General features: G+C 45.5%; 1 long non-coding RNA gene across 3 annotated transcripts in view; it reads left to right on the forward strand.

Moving 5' to 3' along the window:
• LOC135229952 (uncharacterized) overlaps nt 1–13522 on the forward strand; it is a 324439-nt gene extending 310917 nt beyond the window's left edge. For 2 of the 3 annotated variants that reach the window (XR_010320627.1, XR_010320628.1), the window contains 4 exons: nt 5505–5679; nt 8721–8761; nt 9738–9853; nt 10100–12139. This is a non-coding gene — a long non-coding RNA (uncharacterized LOC135229952). Of the gene's footprint in view, nt 1–5504; nt 5680–8720; nt 8762–9737; nt 9854–10099; nt 12140–12450 lie in introns of those variants that run through there. The other variant, XR_010320629.1, reaches the window with a different exon arrangement.
• The last annotated feature ends 227 nt before the right edge of the window (nt 13523–13749 follow it).

The following is a 13749-nucleotide window of genomic DNA, read 5'->3' on the forward strand; positions in this document are numbered from 1 at the left end:
TTCTACACTATATATTTTCTCTACACCTTAAGGAATTCCAATAAATAAATGTTAGGTATTTTTGGATTTTTTTGAGGCTCTGTTCATTTTTTTTTCAATATTTGTCCTCTGTTTTCAGATTGGATATTTTCAATTGAACTATTTTCATCTCATTGATCCTTTTGTCTGTCAACAGCATTCCGCTGGTCAAGTGAATTTTTTATCTCTATTTTTCCTGTCTAAAATTTTCATTTGTGAATGGTTTCTATGTATTTTTCTATTTTTCTAAGGTGTGACTGTTACTTCTTTGAGCATGGTTAAAGTAGCTTTTTAAAGTTTTTGTCTATGATTCTAAGACTATGTCTTACTTCAATCTTACAGAAAATGTCGATGTTGTTTGTTTTAGCAATCACTTGACCCAGTTATGTTCAGGCTGCATGTTCTTTCCCAACTTCTGGATGCTGTGGCTCAGATGTCAGTTCAGATTTTGAAGACTTTGCAATGATATTTGGATGTAATCTATGGGAGTGTCACTCAGTCTGGGACCTTGTTGGTGTTCTAACCCATAATGCAGTTCTCAAAGGATTGATCTACTTCTTGGGGTCAGAGGAAAGCATATGCAACTATGGGAGTGGAGGGGGGTATGAAAAACAACTTTATGGTATCCCTCTCTTGAGCCACCTGGTCTCTGTCTCTCTGAGGCTCTCTGATGTCTGAGCAGCTACCTTCCTGGTCCACTGGCAAGAATGTTGGGCTTTAATCTCTTCATTCTGCCGTGCAATTAAGTGACTGGGTCTGCCTATGAGGCCAAATAACGGTAAGATGGAGAAAATGTAACAGAGATTCCTCTATATTATTTCGTCCTTATATACTTAGGTCAGAGAGAAGGCACACTGTTTCTGGTGATACTTCCAAATGGGTATGGAGAAAAAGGCATTAACAGGTCGATAGCTGCATACTAGGTGTTATGGATTAAACTCTGTCTTCCCAAAATGTATATATCAGCTTGACTAGGCCATGCTTCCCAGTATTGTGCGATTATCCACCATTTTGTCAGCTGATGTGATTTTCCAATGTATTGTAAATCCTACCTCTATGATGTTAATGAGCGAAAATTTGAAGCAGTTATGTTAAGGAGGCCGGGCTCAATCTACAAGATTAAGTTGTGTTTTAAGTCAGTCTCTTTTGAGATATAAAAGAGAAAAGAGCAGAGAGACGGGGGACCTCAGTACCACCAAGAAAGAAGTGTCAGGAGCAGTGCATCCTTTGGACCTAGGATCCCTGTGCTGAGAACCTTCTTGTCCAGGGGAAGACTGGTGACAAAGACCTTCCCCTAGGAGTGACAGAGAGAAAAAGTCTTCCCCTGGAATTGGCACCCTGAATTTGGACTTATAAAGCCTCCTGGACTGTGAGGGAATAATTTTCTTTGTTAAAGTCATCCGTTTGTGGTATTTCTGTTACAGGAGCACTAGATAGCTAAGACACTAGGTACCAGGAGATGTACATTTCCCAGCTCTTTCACTCCCAGGGACACTATGACTAAGTAGCCATTGCCATAAATCCATGTGAGCAGACTATTCTGATTACTGCTTTGACTCTACTGTCTGTTATGGTAACCACACCCACCTTGTCTTTGTTCATTGAGTGCCACCACTTGGCTGTTACCACCATGGGGTCCAGTCAACTGCATTGTAGTTAGGTGTCTTAATTCAGTTAGGGCAGTTCTCACTGTGGACTCTTACTTACATAAAATAGCAACCACAGAAGTCTTCAATAATGCTGGGGCTTGCTGCACAAATTTGTACCTCACTGCTATGGTAAAAAGAGAGCCCTCTGGGCACTCCGTGTGTGGGTCTGTGGGTCCAGCCTAATAAATCCATTCTAACCTGCCAGTTTCCCTCAGCCTTTGGTTACCTTCTCCTACAGTATACAATGGCAGATCTGCCATTTCCACTTGATTTATTGTAGGCCACCACTTAATCCATGCTTCAGTAAACCAACCAAATAAACTATGAGATCCTTTTCTAACCTCTGAAGCTGAAACACTGAATGAAGAATCTATGCTTCCTGGGTCTATATCAATAAACTTAGACTAATCCACCTTTATGTTGCTTGCACCGTTATCCCACACCCATAATAGCCATTCCCACACATATTCACCAGGTTTCTGTATATATATATTAGAAAAATCAAGTAGTTCTTTTGGAGTTTAGCATACCTTCTCCTGGGTCACACTTCATAGTTCACCTTTTGGGGCTTGTTGGGACTGAAGTCTAGGTATAGGTCTAGAAGCAAAAATGGGCAGTGGCAGTGGGATGTTCAGCCGTGTCTTATAAGACATCTGCCTAAGGTGATGCCCCAGGCAATGCCCCAGATACCACCCCAGGAGATAACTCAAACAAGACACTTCAGGCACAGCTGGGGTAATCTCATCAGATGGAGGTGGAAGGGATAATTGTTTTACTGGGAAGGGTGCCTTAGCGGCAGAGTTAGAGAATCTCTTCAGATGGGAGTAAGAGGTCTGGTTCTGTTAGGAAGAGCGATTCAATAGAAATTGGAGGTTCATTGTCCCCCGCTTCCTGACTGTCTGCCCATATGTCCTCATCCTGAGTTTCAGGATCCCATTTCTTCCCAATCAGTGCCCTCACTCTAACTTCAGACACCATTTGAGGCTGGATATTCAACTAGCGCTTTAATTCAGTCACTCTTATGATAAGAATCTGAGTTTATTTTTGGCAGCATTAGCCTTGTTACTATAAGAAATATGGTTTTCTTTCTGGGCACAAGTGGCAGCTTTCAGATCTTGTATGTGGTGCTTCAGCTTTGAGCCCATTTCTTTCATTCACCAGTGTGGCTAGCAAAAGCAGGACTAACCAAGCAGCTTCCTTATTATTCTTATTCTGACAAAATTATAGAAAAGTATCAAATATGTAATCAGGCAGAGCCTTGTCTCTCACAAATATTTGATCCAGTGGTAGTAGTATTTTGCGTATTTCTATTGTCACCTCCCACCATGGATTAGCAATAGCCTGTTTACTACTGGAGACAGTCATCAGTGCCTTTAAGACTAGCCAGACTTGAGAATCAATTCAGAAAACTCATCCTTAAGATTTGGTTCCTCTAGAACCACAGTAGGTACCAAATGTCTTAGCCTGGGATCTCTAGAGATGCAAAACTAGTGAAGAGAATATATATATATATATATATATATATATATATATATATATATATATATATATATATATATATATATGGAAACCCTAGTCGCATAATGGTTAATAGCTATAGCTGCTAACCAAAAGGTTAGCAGTTCGAATCCACCAGGCGCTCCTTGGGAACTCTGTGGGGCAGTTCTACTTTGTCCTGTAGGGTCACTATGAGTTGGAAACGACTCGATGGCAATGGGTATATATATATATACACACACACATACACGCATACATATGTTAGTTGTGGCTGTTAGATGCCATCGATCCTGTGTAAAACAGAATGAAACACCACCTGATCCTGAACCATCCTCACAATCATTGCTATGTTTGAGCCCATTCTTGCAGCCATTGTGTCAGTTCATGTTGTTGAGCGCCTTCCTCTTTTTTTCTGACCCTCAGCTTTTCCAAGCATGATGAGCCTCTCCTGGGACAGGTCCCTCCTGAAAATATGTCCAAGGCACGTGAGACGAAGTCTCGCCATCCTTGCTTCTAAGGTGCATTCTTGGTGTACTTCTTCCAAGATGGTTTTGTTTATTCTTCTGGCAGTCCATGGTATATTCAGTATTCTTTGCCAACACCATATTTTAAATGAATCAGTTCTTCGGTTTTCCGTATTCATTGTCTAACTTGCTCAAGCATGTGAGGTGATAGAAAATATCATGGCTTTGCTCAGGCACACCTTAGTCCTCAAAGTGACATCTTTCTTTCTCAACACTTTAAGGAGGTCTTTTGCAACAGATTTGCCCAATGCAATACATTGTTTGAATTCTTGACTGCTGCTTCTGTGGGCATTGATTATGGATTCAAGTTAAATGAAATGCTTGATGACTTCAGTATTTTCTCTGTTTATCATGGTGTTGCTTACTGGTCCAGTTGTGAGAATTTTTGTTTTCTTTATGTTGAGGTGTAATCCATAGTGAAGGCTGTAGTGGTTGCTCTTCATCAGCAACTGCTTCAAGTCCTCTTTACTTTCAGCAAGCAAGGTCGTATCAGCTGCATATCATAGGTTGTTAGTGAATCTTTCTCCAAAACTAATGCCATGTTCTTGTTCTTCGAGACCAGCTTCTCAGAATGTTTGCTCAGCATACAGATTGAGTAAGTATGGTGAAAGGATACTACCATGACACATAACTTTCTGATTTTAAACCACAGAGTATCACCTTGCCCTACTCAAATGACTGCCTCTTGGTCTACGTAGATATTCCGCATGACTACAGTTAAGTGTTCTGGAATTCCCATTCTTTGCTAAGCTATCCATAATTTGTCATGAGCCACACAGTTGAGTGTGCTTGTGTAGGAAACAAAAATAGGTAAACATCTTACTGATATTCTCTACTTTCAGCCAAGATCCATCAGACATCAGAAATGATATCCCACATTCCATGTCTTCCTCTGAATCCAGCTTGAATTTTTGGTAGTTGCCTATCTGTGTACTGCTGCAACTGTTTTTAAATTATATTCAGCAAAATTTTTCTTGCGTGGGATGTTAATGACATTGCTCGATAATTTCCGCATTGCGTTGGACCACCTCTCTTTGAAATGGGTACACATGTAGATCTCTTTCAGTCATTTGGTCAGGTAGCTGTCTTCCAAATATATTGGAATAGTCAAGTGAGCGCCTCCAGCACTGCGTCCCTGTGTTGAAACATCTCATTTGGTACTCCATCAGTTCCTGGAGCCGTGTTTTTTGCCAATGCCTTCAGTGCAGCTTGGAGTTCTTCCTTCAGTACCATCAGCTCTTGATCCAATGCTACCTCCTGAAATGGTTGAATGTCGACCAATTCTTTTTGGTGTATTGAGTCTGTGTATTCCTTCCGTCTTCTTTTGATGTTTCCTGTGTTGTTCGATATTTTCCCCATAGAATCCTTCCTTCAGTATTGCACCTAGAGGCTTGAATATTTCCTTCAGTTCTTTCAGCTTGAGAAATGCCAGGTGTTTTCTTCCCTTTTGGTTTTCTAACTCCAGATCTGTTCACATTATTATTATCATACTTTGTCTTCTCCAGCTTCGCTTTCAGGTATTCTGTTGAGCTCTTTTACTTTATTTTTCCTTCCATTCTCTTTAGCTACTGTACATTCAAGAGCAAGATTCAGAGTCTCTTGTGACATCCTCTTTGGTCTTTTCTTTCTTTCCTGTCTTTCTAATGACTTTTTGTTTTTTTCATATATGATGTCCTTGCTATCATCCCACAACTAATCTGGTCTTCGATCATTAGTGTGCAGTGCATCAAATCTATTCTTGAGATGGTCTCTAAATTCAGGTTTGATATACTCAAGGGCATACTTTGACTCATGGACTTGTTTTAATTTTCTTCAGCTTCTACTTGAACGTGAATATGAGCAACTGATCATCTGTTCTGCGGTCAGCCCCTGGCCTGATTCTGACTCATGATATTGACCTTCTCCATCATCACCTTCCACAAATTTGATTCCTATCTATTCTGCCTGGAATAGTTCATGAGTATAGTCACCATTTATGTTCCTGACGAAAGGTATGTGCAATGAATAAGTCATTGGTCTTGCCAAATTCTATCATGTAAGCTTCATTGTCATTTCTATCATCAATACCTTATTTTCCAACTGCTGATTTGTCTGCTTTGTTTTCAACTTCGCATCCTAATTACGTAATTATCAGTACATCTTGATTGATTAATGCATCACGTTTGATCAGTTTCAAACTGCGGAACTTGGTAAAAACCTTCAACTTCTTCATCTTTCACATTCATGATTTGTGTGTAAATTTGAATAATAGTCTTATTAACTGGTCTTCCTAGTAGGCCTGTGGATATTATCCTATTGTTCGTAGTGTTCTACTTCAGAAAAGATCTTGAAATGTTCTTTTTATCGATGAATATGATGCCGTTCTCTTCAGTATCTCAATCCTGGCATAGTAGAACATATCATTGTCTACTTTAAAATGTCCAAAACCAAGCTATTTCAGCTCACTAATGCCTTGGATTACTGACCTTTATGCATTCCATTTCATTTTTGATGACTTCCAATTTCCCTAGATTCATACTTCCTTCATTCCACATTCTGATTATTAAAGGATATTTGCATCAGTTTCTTCTCATTATGAGTTGTGCCCATCAGGAAACGTCATTAAACTGGGATCTACTTTGAGGAGGTAGCTCTTCCCCACTTGTATTTTGAGTGCCTTCCAACCTAAGGGGTTATCCTCTGTCATTCAGTCAGACAGTGTTCCAGTACTATTCGTAAGATTTCACTGGCCAGTTTTTTTTAGAAATAGATCACTAGGTCCTTTTTCCTAGTCTGTCTAAATCCAGAGCTCCACTCAAACCAGTCTACCATGGGTGAACCTGGTGGTATTTGAAATACCGGTGGCATAGCTTCTAACATCACAGCAACATGCAAGCCACCACAGTACAACAAACTGACAGAAGAGTGGTGGGAGTTAAAAATAAGAAGAACCAAAAAGAGTGCTTCTTCCATGTCTGCTGATTTAGAGGAACCATGAAAAATTGTCAAGTGAAGAGTGATTCAGAGGAAAACATGGGTAGAATGTGACCTAATTTCCATAAAAACAAACAAATGAATGTACTTACATGTGTCCAAGCAAAAAGAAGTGTGTAAAAGGGTACATATGTATCTTTGGACACTGGACACTTTGGGGGAGCAGGTACAATATAATTATGTGGGGATGGCTCTTATTATAACTTCTGTATACAAATCTCTGTTGTTAAATGTGTTATAAGAATGTAACATCTTTTAAAGTTTAATAACATCATACGTGTATGTGTGTGTATTTGAAACATTTTTTTTTTGACTATTTTATATATGTGTTTTTTAGTTATCTAGTGTGGCTATAGCAGAGATTCCACAAGTGGATGCCTTTAACAAACAGAAACTTATTCTCTCACAGTTTAAGAAGCAAGAAGTTTGAAGTCAGGACACCAGCTCTAGGAGAAAGCTTTCTCTCTTTGTGGCTCTGGGGGAAAGTCCTTGTCATCCATCTTCCCCTGGCCTAGGAAATTCTCAGTGCGTGGACGCTGGGTCAAAAGGACCTGCTCCACTCCAGGCACTTCTTCCTTGGTGGTATGAGGTCCCTCTCATTTCTGCTCACTTTTCTCTTTGTATCTCAAAAGAGACTGACTCAAGACTCACCCTTATCCTGTAGATTGTGTCCTCCCTCATTAACCTAACTGTCTCTAATCCCGCCTCATTAACATCACAGAGGTTAGAATTTACAACACATAAGTAATCACATCAGATCACAAAATGCAGGACAACCACACAATACTGGGAATCATGGCCTGGCCAGGTTGACACACATTTTGGGGGACACTATTCAATCCATAACAATAGAGAAAACACTGTCTTCAATGCCAGATTCAGAGACTTTTATCCATTTGTGAAGGGCAAACACAGAAATTGAACAAAATTCAGACCAGCGAATTATTGCTTGCTCTTGTAACTAATGAATTCTTCTGGTCTCTGTACCTGGAAATGGCCAAAAAGAATTCTGTGAGGATTAATTCAGTTATTGCTAAAACATCTACTGCATTTGCATGTCTACAGGTAAGGAAGAATGCTTGACACTGTCTGTGATTCATTAAGTAACACAGGGACCCTTAGACTATTGTTCTCCTTCTCTGATATGTCACTATCACCTTCTCCCCTTGTTGCTCTCCTGAAAAACCCACACTTGTATATTCTAGGCTTTTATCCAGGATTGAATTTGCAGGAAGTTAAAGATATATCTTTGAAAGATAAAGAAGACTTTGGCCACATTGTCTTTAGACAGTCGAACTTCCCAGCCAACCTCTGTGCAGGATGGGAATTCACAATCCCTCCTACTCAGTACCTCTGAGCAGGACGGGATTTCTGTTTCATTGTCAGGAGAAGGCGGAATTCACCCCTCTTCAGAAAACTTACTTTCCTTTGCCTCAAACTGTCCCTCTCAGGATCTGTCACGGTCACTCTGAGAAATTCACATGGGCAGCCTGTATGGAAGTGCCCATCCTAGAGACCCTGCCCTCCCTTCCTTGCTCCGTAGGGCTTCCTCTGACACTTGGGGTCGCATCTCCCAGGGAGCACACACCTCTGGCACTTCCAGGGATTCCAGGCCCTGGGATACTGTGGATGGGACTTGGAACTCAATCTGTTTCTTCCCATCCTCACCTTTGGTTATCTGTGTTCTGTCTTCACCAGATTTAGGAGGCCTTGTCTTCTCTTTGCTCGTTTCATCTCAGTCAGGCTTTTCTATTCCAACTCTCTGATCTCAGAACAGATCAGGTTAGACCACAGAAAAGAGAAAGACCAAGCAAACATCACTGATCTGTGCAGAAGCTGCTGGGAAGGGATTCGATTCTCATTGGTTTAGGGTTTTATGCCCACTGCTCACCGGCAGGCAGGTTCCCCCCAGAGTCTGGCTTCTGTCTGCTACCTTGTACTACAAAGAACTCAGTGACCAGCCCACCTTCACAATCACACCTCCCTTAGAGCTATCTTTGCAGAGGCTCTTTCTCAGACTTCCATGTCCCACTGAAATCCTATTTCTCTTTCCTTACAGACATTATGCTCATTCTCAGGGCCCTGAGACCTCATCTGCAGGTAAGTCTTGTCCTCTTCTCTCCTTGGCGGGGGAAGCTTTTGAGTGGGCCTCATGTCTTCGGACAGCTATCCTGGGGCTTCTTCCACCCTGGTGCCGTAGGGCTGCATCTCTCTTTGTACTAGAGGGGGCGTGGAAGGGGCACAAGGCTAAAAGAGGATGGATTTTCCAGGTGAGGTGAGTTTAAGAAGCTTGAATGAACTTCTTCCCTGAAGGGTGCATATTTTGCAGTCCAGACATCCTGCTTCTCTCAGTCTAAGAGTCCTAGCACGTCTTCAGGTGCTTTCTCCTTTGACCCTGAGGCCATGCCTGCAATCTCTGCAGCCAGGCCTCCCACATGTGTAGCAGCACCAGTAGGTGTGGTAGATTCTTCAGCCCCTGTCTCCTGCTCCAGATGCTCCTGGAGGTGCCTGGCTCTTCTTGCCAGGACTCCAGGATGCTGACCAGGGACTCAGTGTTGGTTAAAGGATGTCGGCCAGTGACCACGTGTCCTCATTTCCTTTGAAGGCTTAGGCTAGTTGCCTGGGCAGAAGACAGCCAAGGTCAGTCTGAGCCTAGACACCTAGTGACCTGTGACACTGCAGCGAGTGACAGGTGTTAATTTCCATGCTCAGGTATCCGCAGGTGGCGGATTCAGAGTGGTCGGAGGAGAAGTGTAACTAGAGATCACACACTCATGAGGGCACGGGCCCAAGGTCAGGGAAAATAGCTGAGGTCGTGGAGCTCTAGCGGAGCCAGTCTAGGGCACAGGTCTCCCTCCTGTATGTGGCAAAGAGGCGATCCATGTGCCGCCTTCTGCAGACTCTGGACTTCTGGGGCCCTGGTTGTCCGGATTTCGGCCTTGTCTTTGGAGAAGTGACGTGCATGCAGTGTGCCACCGGGGGCTGTGGCCCAGCAGAAGCAAAATCTTGACAATGGGGGCTTCAGTTGACTTTGCCTGTGCTCTCCTTTGGCTGAGTGACATCGTGTGTTTCCTAGCAGGTGAAGGCATTCGTGGAGAGAGGCGGTTTCCGTGCGTGCAGGCAAAGTGTGTGCTGAGATGAGTCGCTGGAGACTGGGGTGGACTCCTCAGACCCAGGATAGGCCTCTGGCAGGTATATGTCAATGTTTTCTGCCCATGGCACTCACCCGGATATTTGCATACAATGTTATCAGTGGAATTAGTAGTCTCCAGAGAGGCTGCCACATGTCAGCAAGCTTCACCTGGCCAGGTCCGCCCAGGATGTAGCTCCCCAATCAATCACTACTCTCTAGACCTTCCAGATAGACTAGCAGATCTTCTCTGCCCATCTGCAACCAGTAGAGCCAGAGGCCTTCTCTCTTTGCTCTTTCGTCTCTAGGCATTCTATCAGGCATTCCAAGCTGTGAAGTGCCTGGGAGGAGAAGGAAGAGATTTCAGAGAATGAACACATACAGAGAGACAGGCAAGAGACGGTGAGTGGGGATGTCTTGCCTACTGATATCCTCAGGAAAGTGGGAAAATTGGACCCTGGCCTGCTATGACAATGCCCTGAAGCAGTCCGCACCAGGGGCTCCCTTGTGCCTGCATAGCCTTTCCCAGGGTGTGCTCAAATCCTGTGGCCACTAGGTGTCCTGGGTCACAATGGAGGGCCCTGTGTCATCTGCCTGTTGGGCTGGATCTCTGCCATTGGCTGAGTCTTGTCACCAGGCCCATCATAAGCTCTGCCCACTCTTCCTGTGGGGGGACTGTCTCCATGGTGATGGCAAAGAAGCCTGAGTTCCGCCCACCTGGCCTTGACTTCACCTACCTGGCCTGCTGACCCTCACTCAGACCTCTGTGTTGATCAAAATGAGTGTCCGCCAGTGGCCAGGTGTCAGCATCTGGGATAAAGGATTGGGGACCTTGCCTGGGGCAGAAGGCAGCCTAGGTCTGTGGGTACCTGGAAGTCTTGTGACTTCTGCCGCTGCTGCCAGTGACAGATGGTGACTCCCACACTCACATATCCCCTGGTGGCAGAAGGATAGTGATGGGCGGAGAAACATGGCTCCGGAGCACACTTTAAATGCGGCACCAGCCAAAGGCCAGGGCAAGGAGTGGACGTCGTGGAGCTTAATTGCAAGCCAGTGAAGGGCCCAAGGATTTCTCCTATATGTGGCAAACAGGTCATCCGTGTCCCCACGTCCATAAACCACTGGACTGCAGTGCCAGACTGCCAGGATTTCGGCCTTGCCATTGGAGCCCGTCCACATACGCTGCGTTGCACCGGAGGCGGGGACATGTAGACAGCAAAAATTTGGAAAATGGCATCATCTCTTCAATTTCCCTAGCATTGGCCTTTTTCAGTGGCATGCTTTGTTTCCTAGTAGGATAAGGCACTGACGGAGAAAGGCAGGAGTATGTGTGTAGGAAAGGTGTGTGCCGAAAGGGTGACGACGTTGAGACCACGTTGGGATCTTTAGTCCCAGGAAAGGCCCCTGGCAGGTGTGGGTCAATGTTCTCTGCTCATCCGAGTTGGCGGGGGAGGTTTTCACCAAACAAAGCAGCAGTGGAATTATTCGTAGCCTGAGAGGTTGCATCTGCCCACAAGCTCCACCTGGCCAGGGTCCGCCCCTACTGTATTGCCCATGTCAATCAACAGAAGCTAAGACCTTCCAGAGAGACTACCTGCTATTGTCTACCCACCGGGAAGCGGTCCAGCCAGAAGCCTCCCCCGTTTCATCTCCAGGCTCTCTGTCAGGCCCCTCATACTTGTGATGTGTCTCAGGGGTAGAAGGAAGAGATTTCTCTGAATGAACACATCCAGAGAGGAGCCATAGATGCTGAGGAAGGGCGCCTTGTCTACTGATATCCTAGCGTAAGTGTAAAAGAGGTACCTGCCTGCTGTCCCAGTGTGTCGAACGTGTCCACATCAGGGGTTGGCTACTGTAAAATTATTCCCTGGTGCCCTCGATTTTGTGGCCAAAGACACGAGGGGCCGTTGTGTGTCCATGGGTACAATGGAGGGCTCTGCGGAACGGGCTGGTTAGGCTGGACTTCTCCTATTGGCTCAGTGTTTGTGACTCGTCCCCGTCAGAAGTTCCGCCCAGCCTTCTGGTGGCTGTCTCCATGAGGATTGGGAAAGAAGCCCTAGGCCCCGCACTCGGCCTTCACCTGGCCTACCTGGCCTCTTTACCCTCATCTAGACCGCTCTGTGCATGAAAGAAAGGATGTCGGCCACTGACCAAGCATCCTCATTTCCTTGGAAGTATTAGGCTCCTTGCGTGGGCAGAAGACAGCCAAGGTCAGCCTGAGCCTAGACACCTAGTGACCTGTGACACTGCAGCCAGCGATAGATGTTGATGTCCACGCTCAGGTATCCGCAGTTGACGGATTCAGAGTGGTCAGAGGAGAAGTGTAACTAGAGATCACACACTCATGAGGGCACGGGCCAAAGGTCAGGGAAAATAGCTGAGGTTGTGGAGCTCTAGCGGAGCCAGTCAAGGGCCCAGGCCTCCCTCCTGTACGTGGCAAAGAGGTGTCACCTTCCGCAGAGTATGCTGCCACCCGCAGACTCTGGACTGCTGGGGCCCTGGATGCCCGGATTTCGGCCTTGTGTTTGGAGAAGTGACGTGCATGCAGTGTGCCACCGGGGGCTGTGGCCCAGCAGAAGCAAAATCTTGAAAATGGGAGCTTCAGTTGACTTTGCGTGTTCTCTCCCTTGGCTGAGTGCCATCCTGTGTTTCCTAGCAGGAGAAGGCATTCGTGGAGAAAGGCAGATTCCATGTGTGCAGGCAAAGTGTGTGCTGACATGATGAGACCCTGGAGACCAGGGTGGACTCTTCAGACCCAGGACAGGCCTCTGGCAGGTATGTGTCAATGTTTTCTGCCCGTGGCACTCAACCGGGTATTTGCATACAGTGTCATCAGCAGAATTAGTAGTCTCCGGAGAGGCTACCACATGTCAGCAAGCTTCACCTGGCCAGAGTCCACCCGTGATGTAGCTCCCCAATCAGTCACTACTGTCTAGACCTTCCAGATAGACTAGCAGATCTTCTCTGCCCATGGGCAACCAGTAGAGCCAGAGGCCTTCCCCCTTTGCTCTTTCGTCTCTAGGCACTCTATCAGGCACTCCAAGCTGTGAAGTGACTCAGGGAGAGAAGGAAGAGATTTCAGAGAATGAACACATACAGAGAGAGAGGCAAGAGATGCTGAGTGGGGATGTCTTGCGTACTGATATCCTCAGGAAAGTGGGAAAATTGGACCCTGGCCTGCTCTGCCAATGCCGTGAAGCAGTCCACTCCAGGGGCTCCCTTGTGCCTGCATAGCCTTTCCCAGGGTGTGCTCAAATCCTGTGGCCACTAGGTGTCCTAGGTCACAATGGAGGACCCTGTGTCATCTGCCTGGCGGACTGGATCTCTGCCATTGGCTGAGTCTTGTCACCAGGCCCATCATAAGCTCTGCCCACTCTTCCGGTGGGGAGACTCTCTCCATGGTGATGGCAAAGAAACCTTAGTCCTGCCCACCTGGCCTTCACTTCACGTACCTGGCCTGCTGACCCTCACTCAGACCTCTGTGTTGATCAAAATGAATGTCCGCCAGTGGCCCGGTGTCAGCGTCTGGTATAAAGGATTCGGGACTGTGCCTGAGGCAGAAGGCAGCCTAGGTCTGCGGGTACCTGGAAGTCTAGTGACTTGTGACGCTGCTGCCAGTGACAAATGGTGACTCCCACACTCACATATCCCCTGGTGGCAGAAGGATAGTGATGGGTGGAGAAACATGGCTCCGGAGCACACGTTCAGTGGGGCACCGGCGAAATGCCAGGGCCAGTAGTGGACGTCGTGGAGCTGTATCGCGAGCCAGTGAAGGGCCTAAGGATTTCTCCGATGAGGCAAAATGCAGATCAAGCCAAGGAACACAAAGATAAAGCAGCTGAAGAAATTAAAAAGGTTACTCAAGAACATAATTAAAAATTTAATAAGCTGTAAGAAACCATAGAGAGACTGCAATCAGAGATTGAGAAGATTAACAATAAAATTACAGTTAGAAAAC

This window comes from Loxodonta africana, unplaced genomic scaffold (genome assembly GCF_030014295.1).
Source record: "Loxodonta africana isolate mLoxAfr1 unplaced genomic scaffold, mLoxAfr1.hap2 scaffold_67, whole genome shotgun sequence".
Lineage (NCBI taxonomy): Eukaryota > Metazoa > Chordata > Mammalia > Proboscidea > Elephantidae > Loxodonta > Loxodonta africana.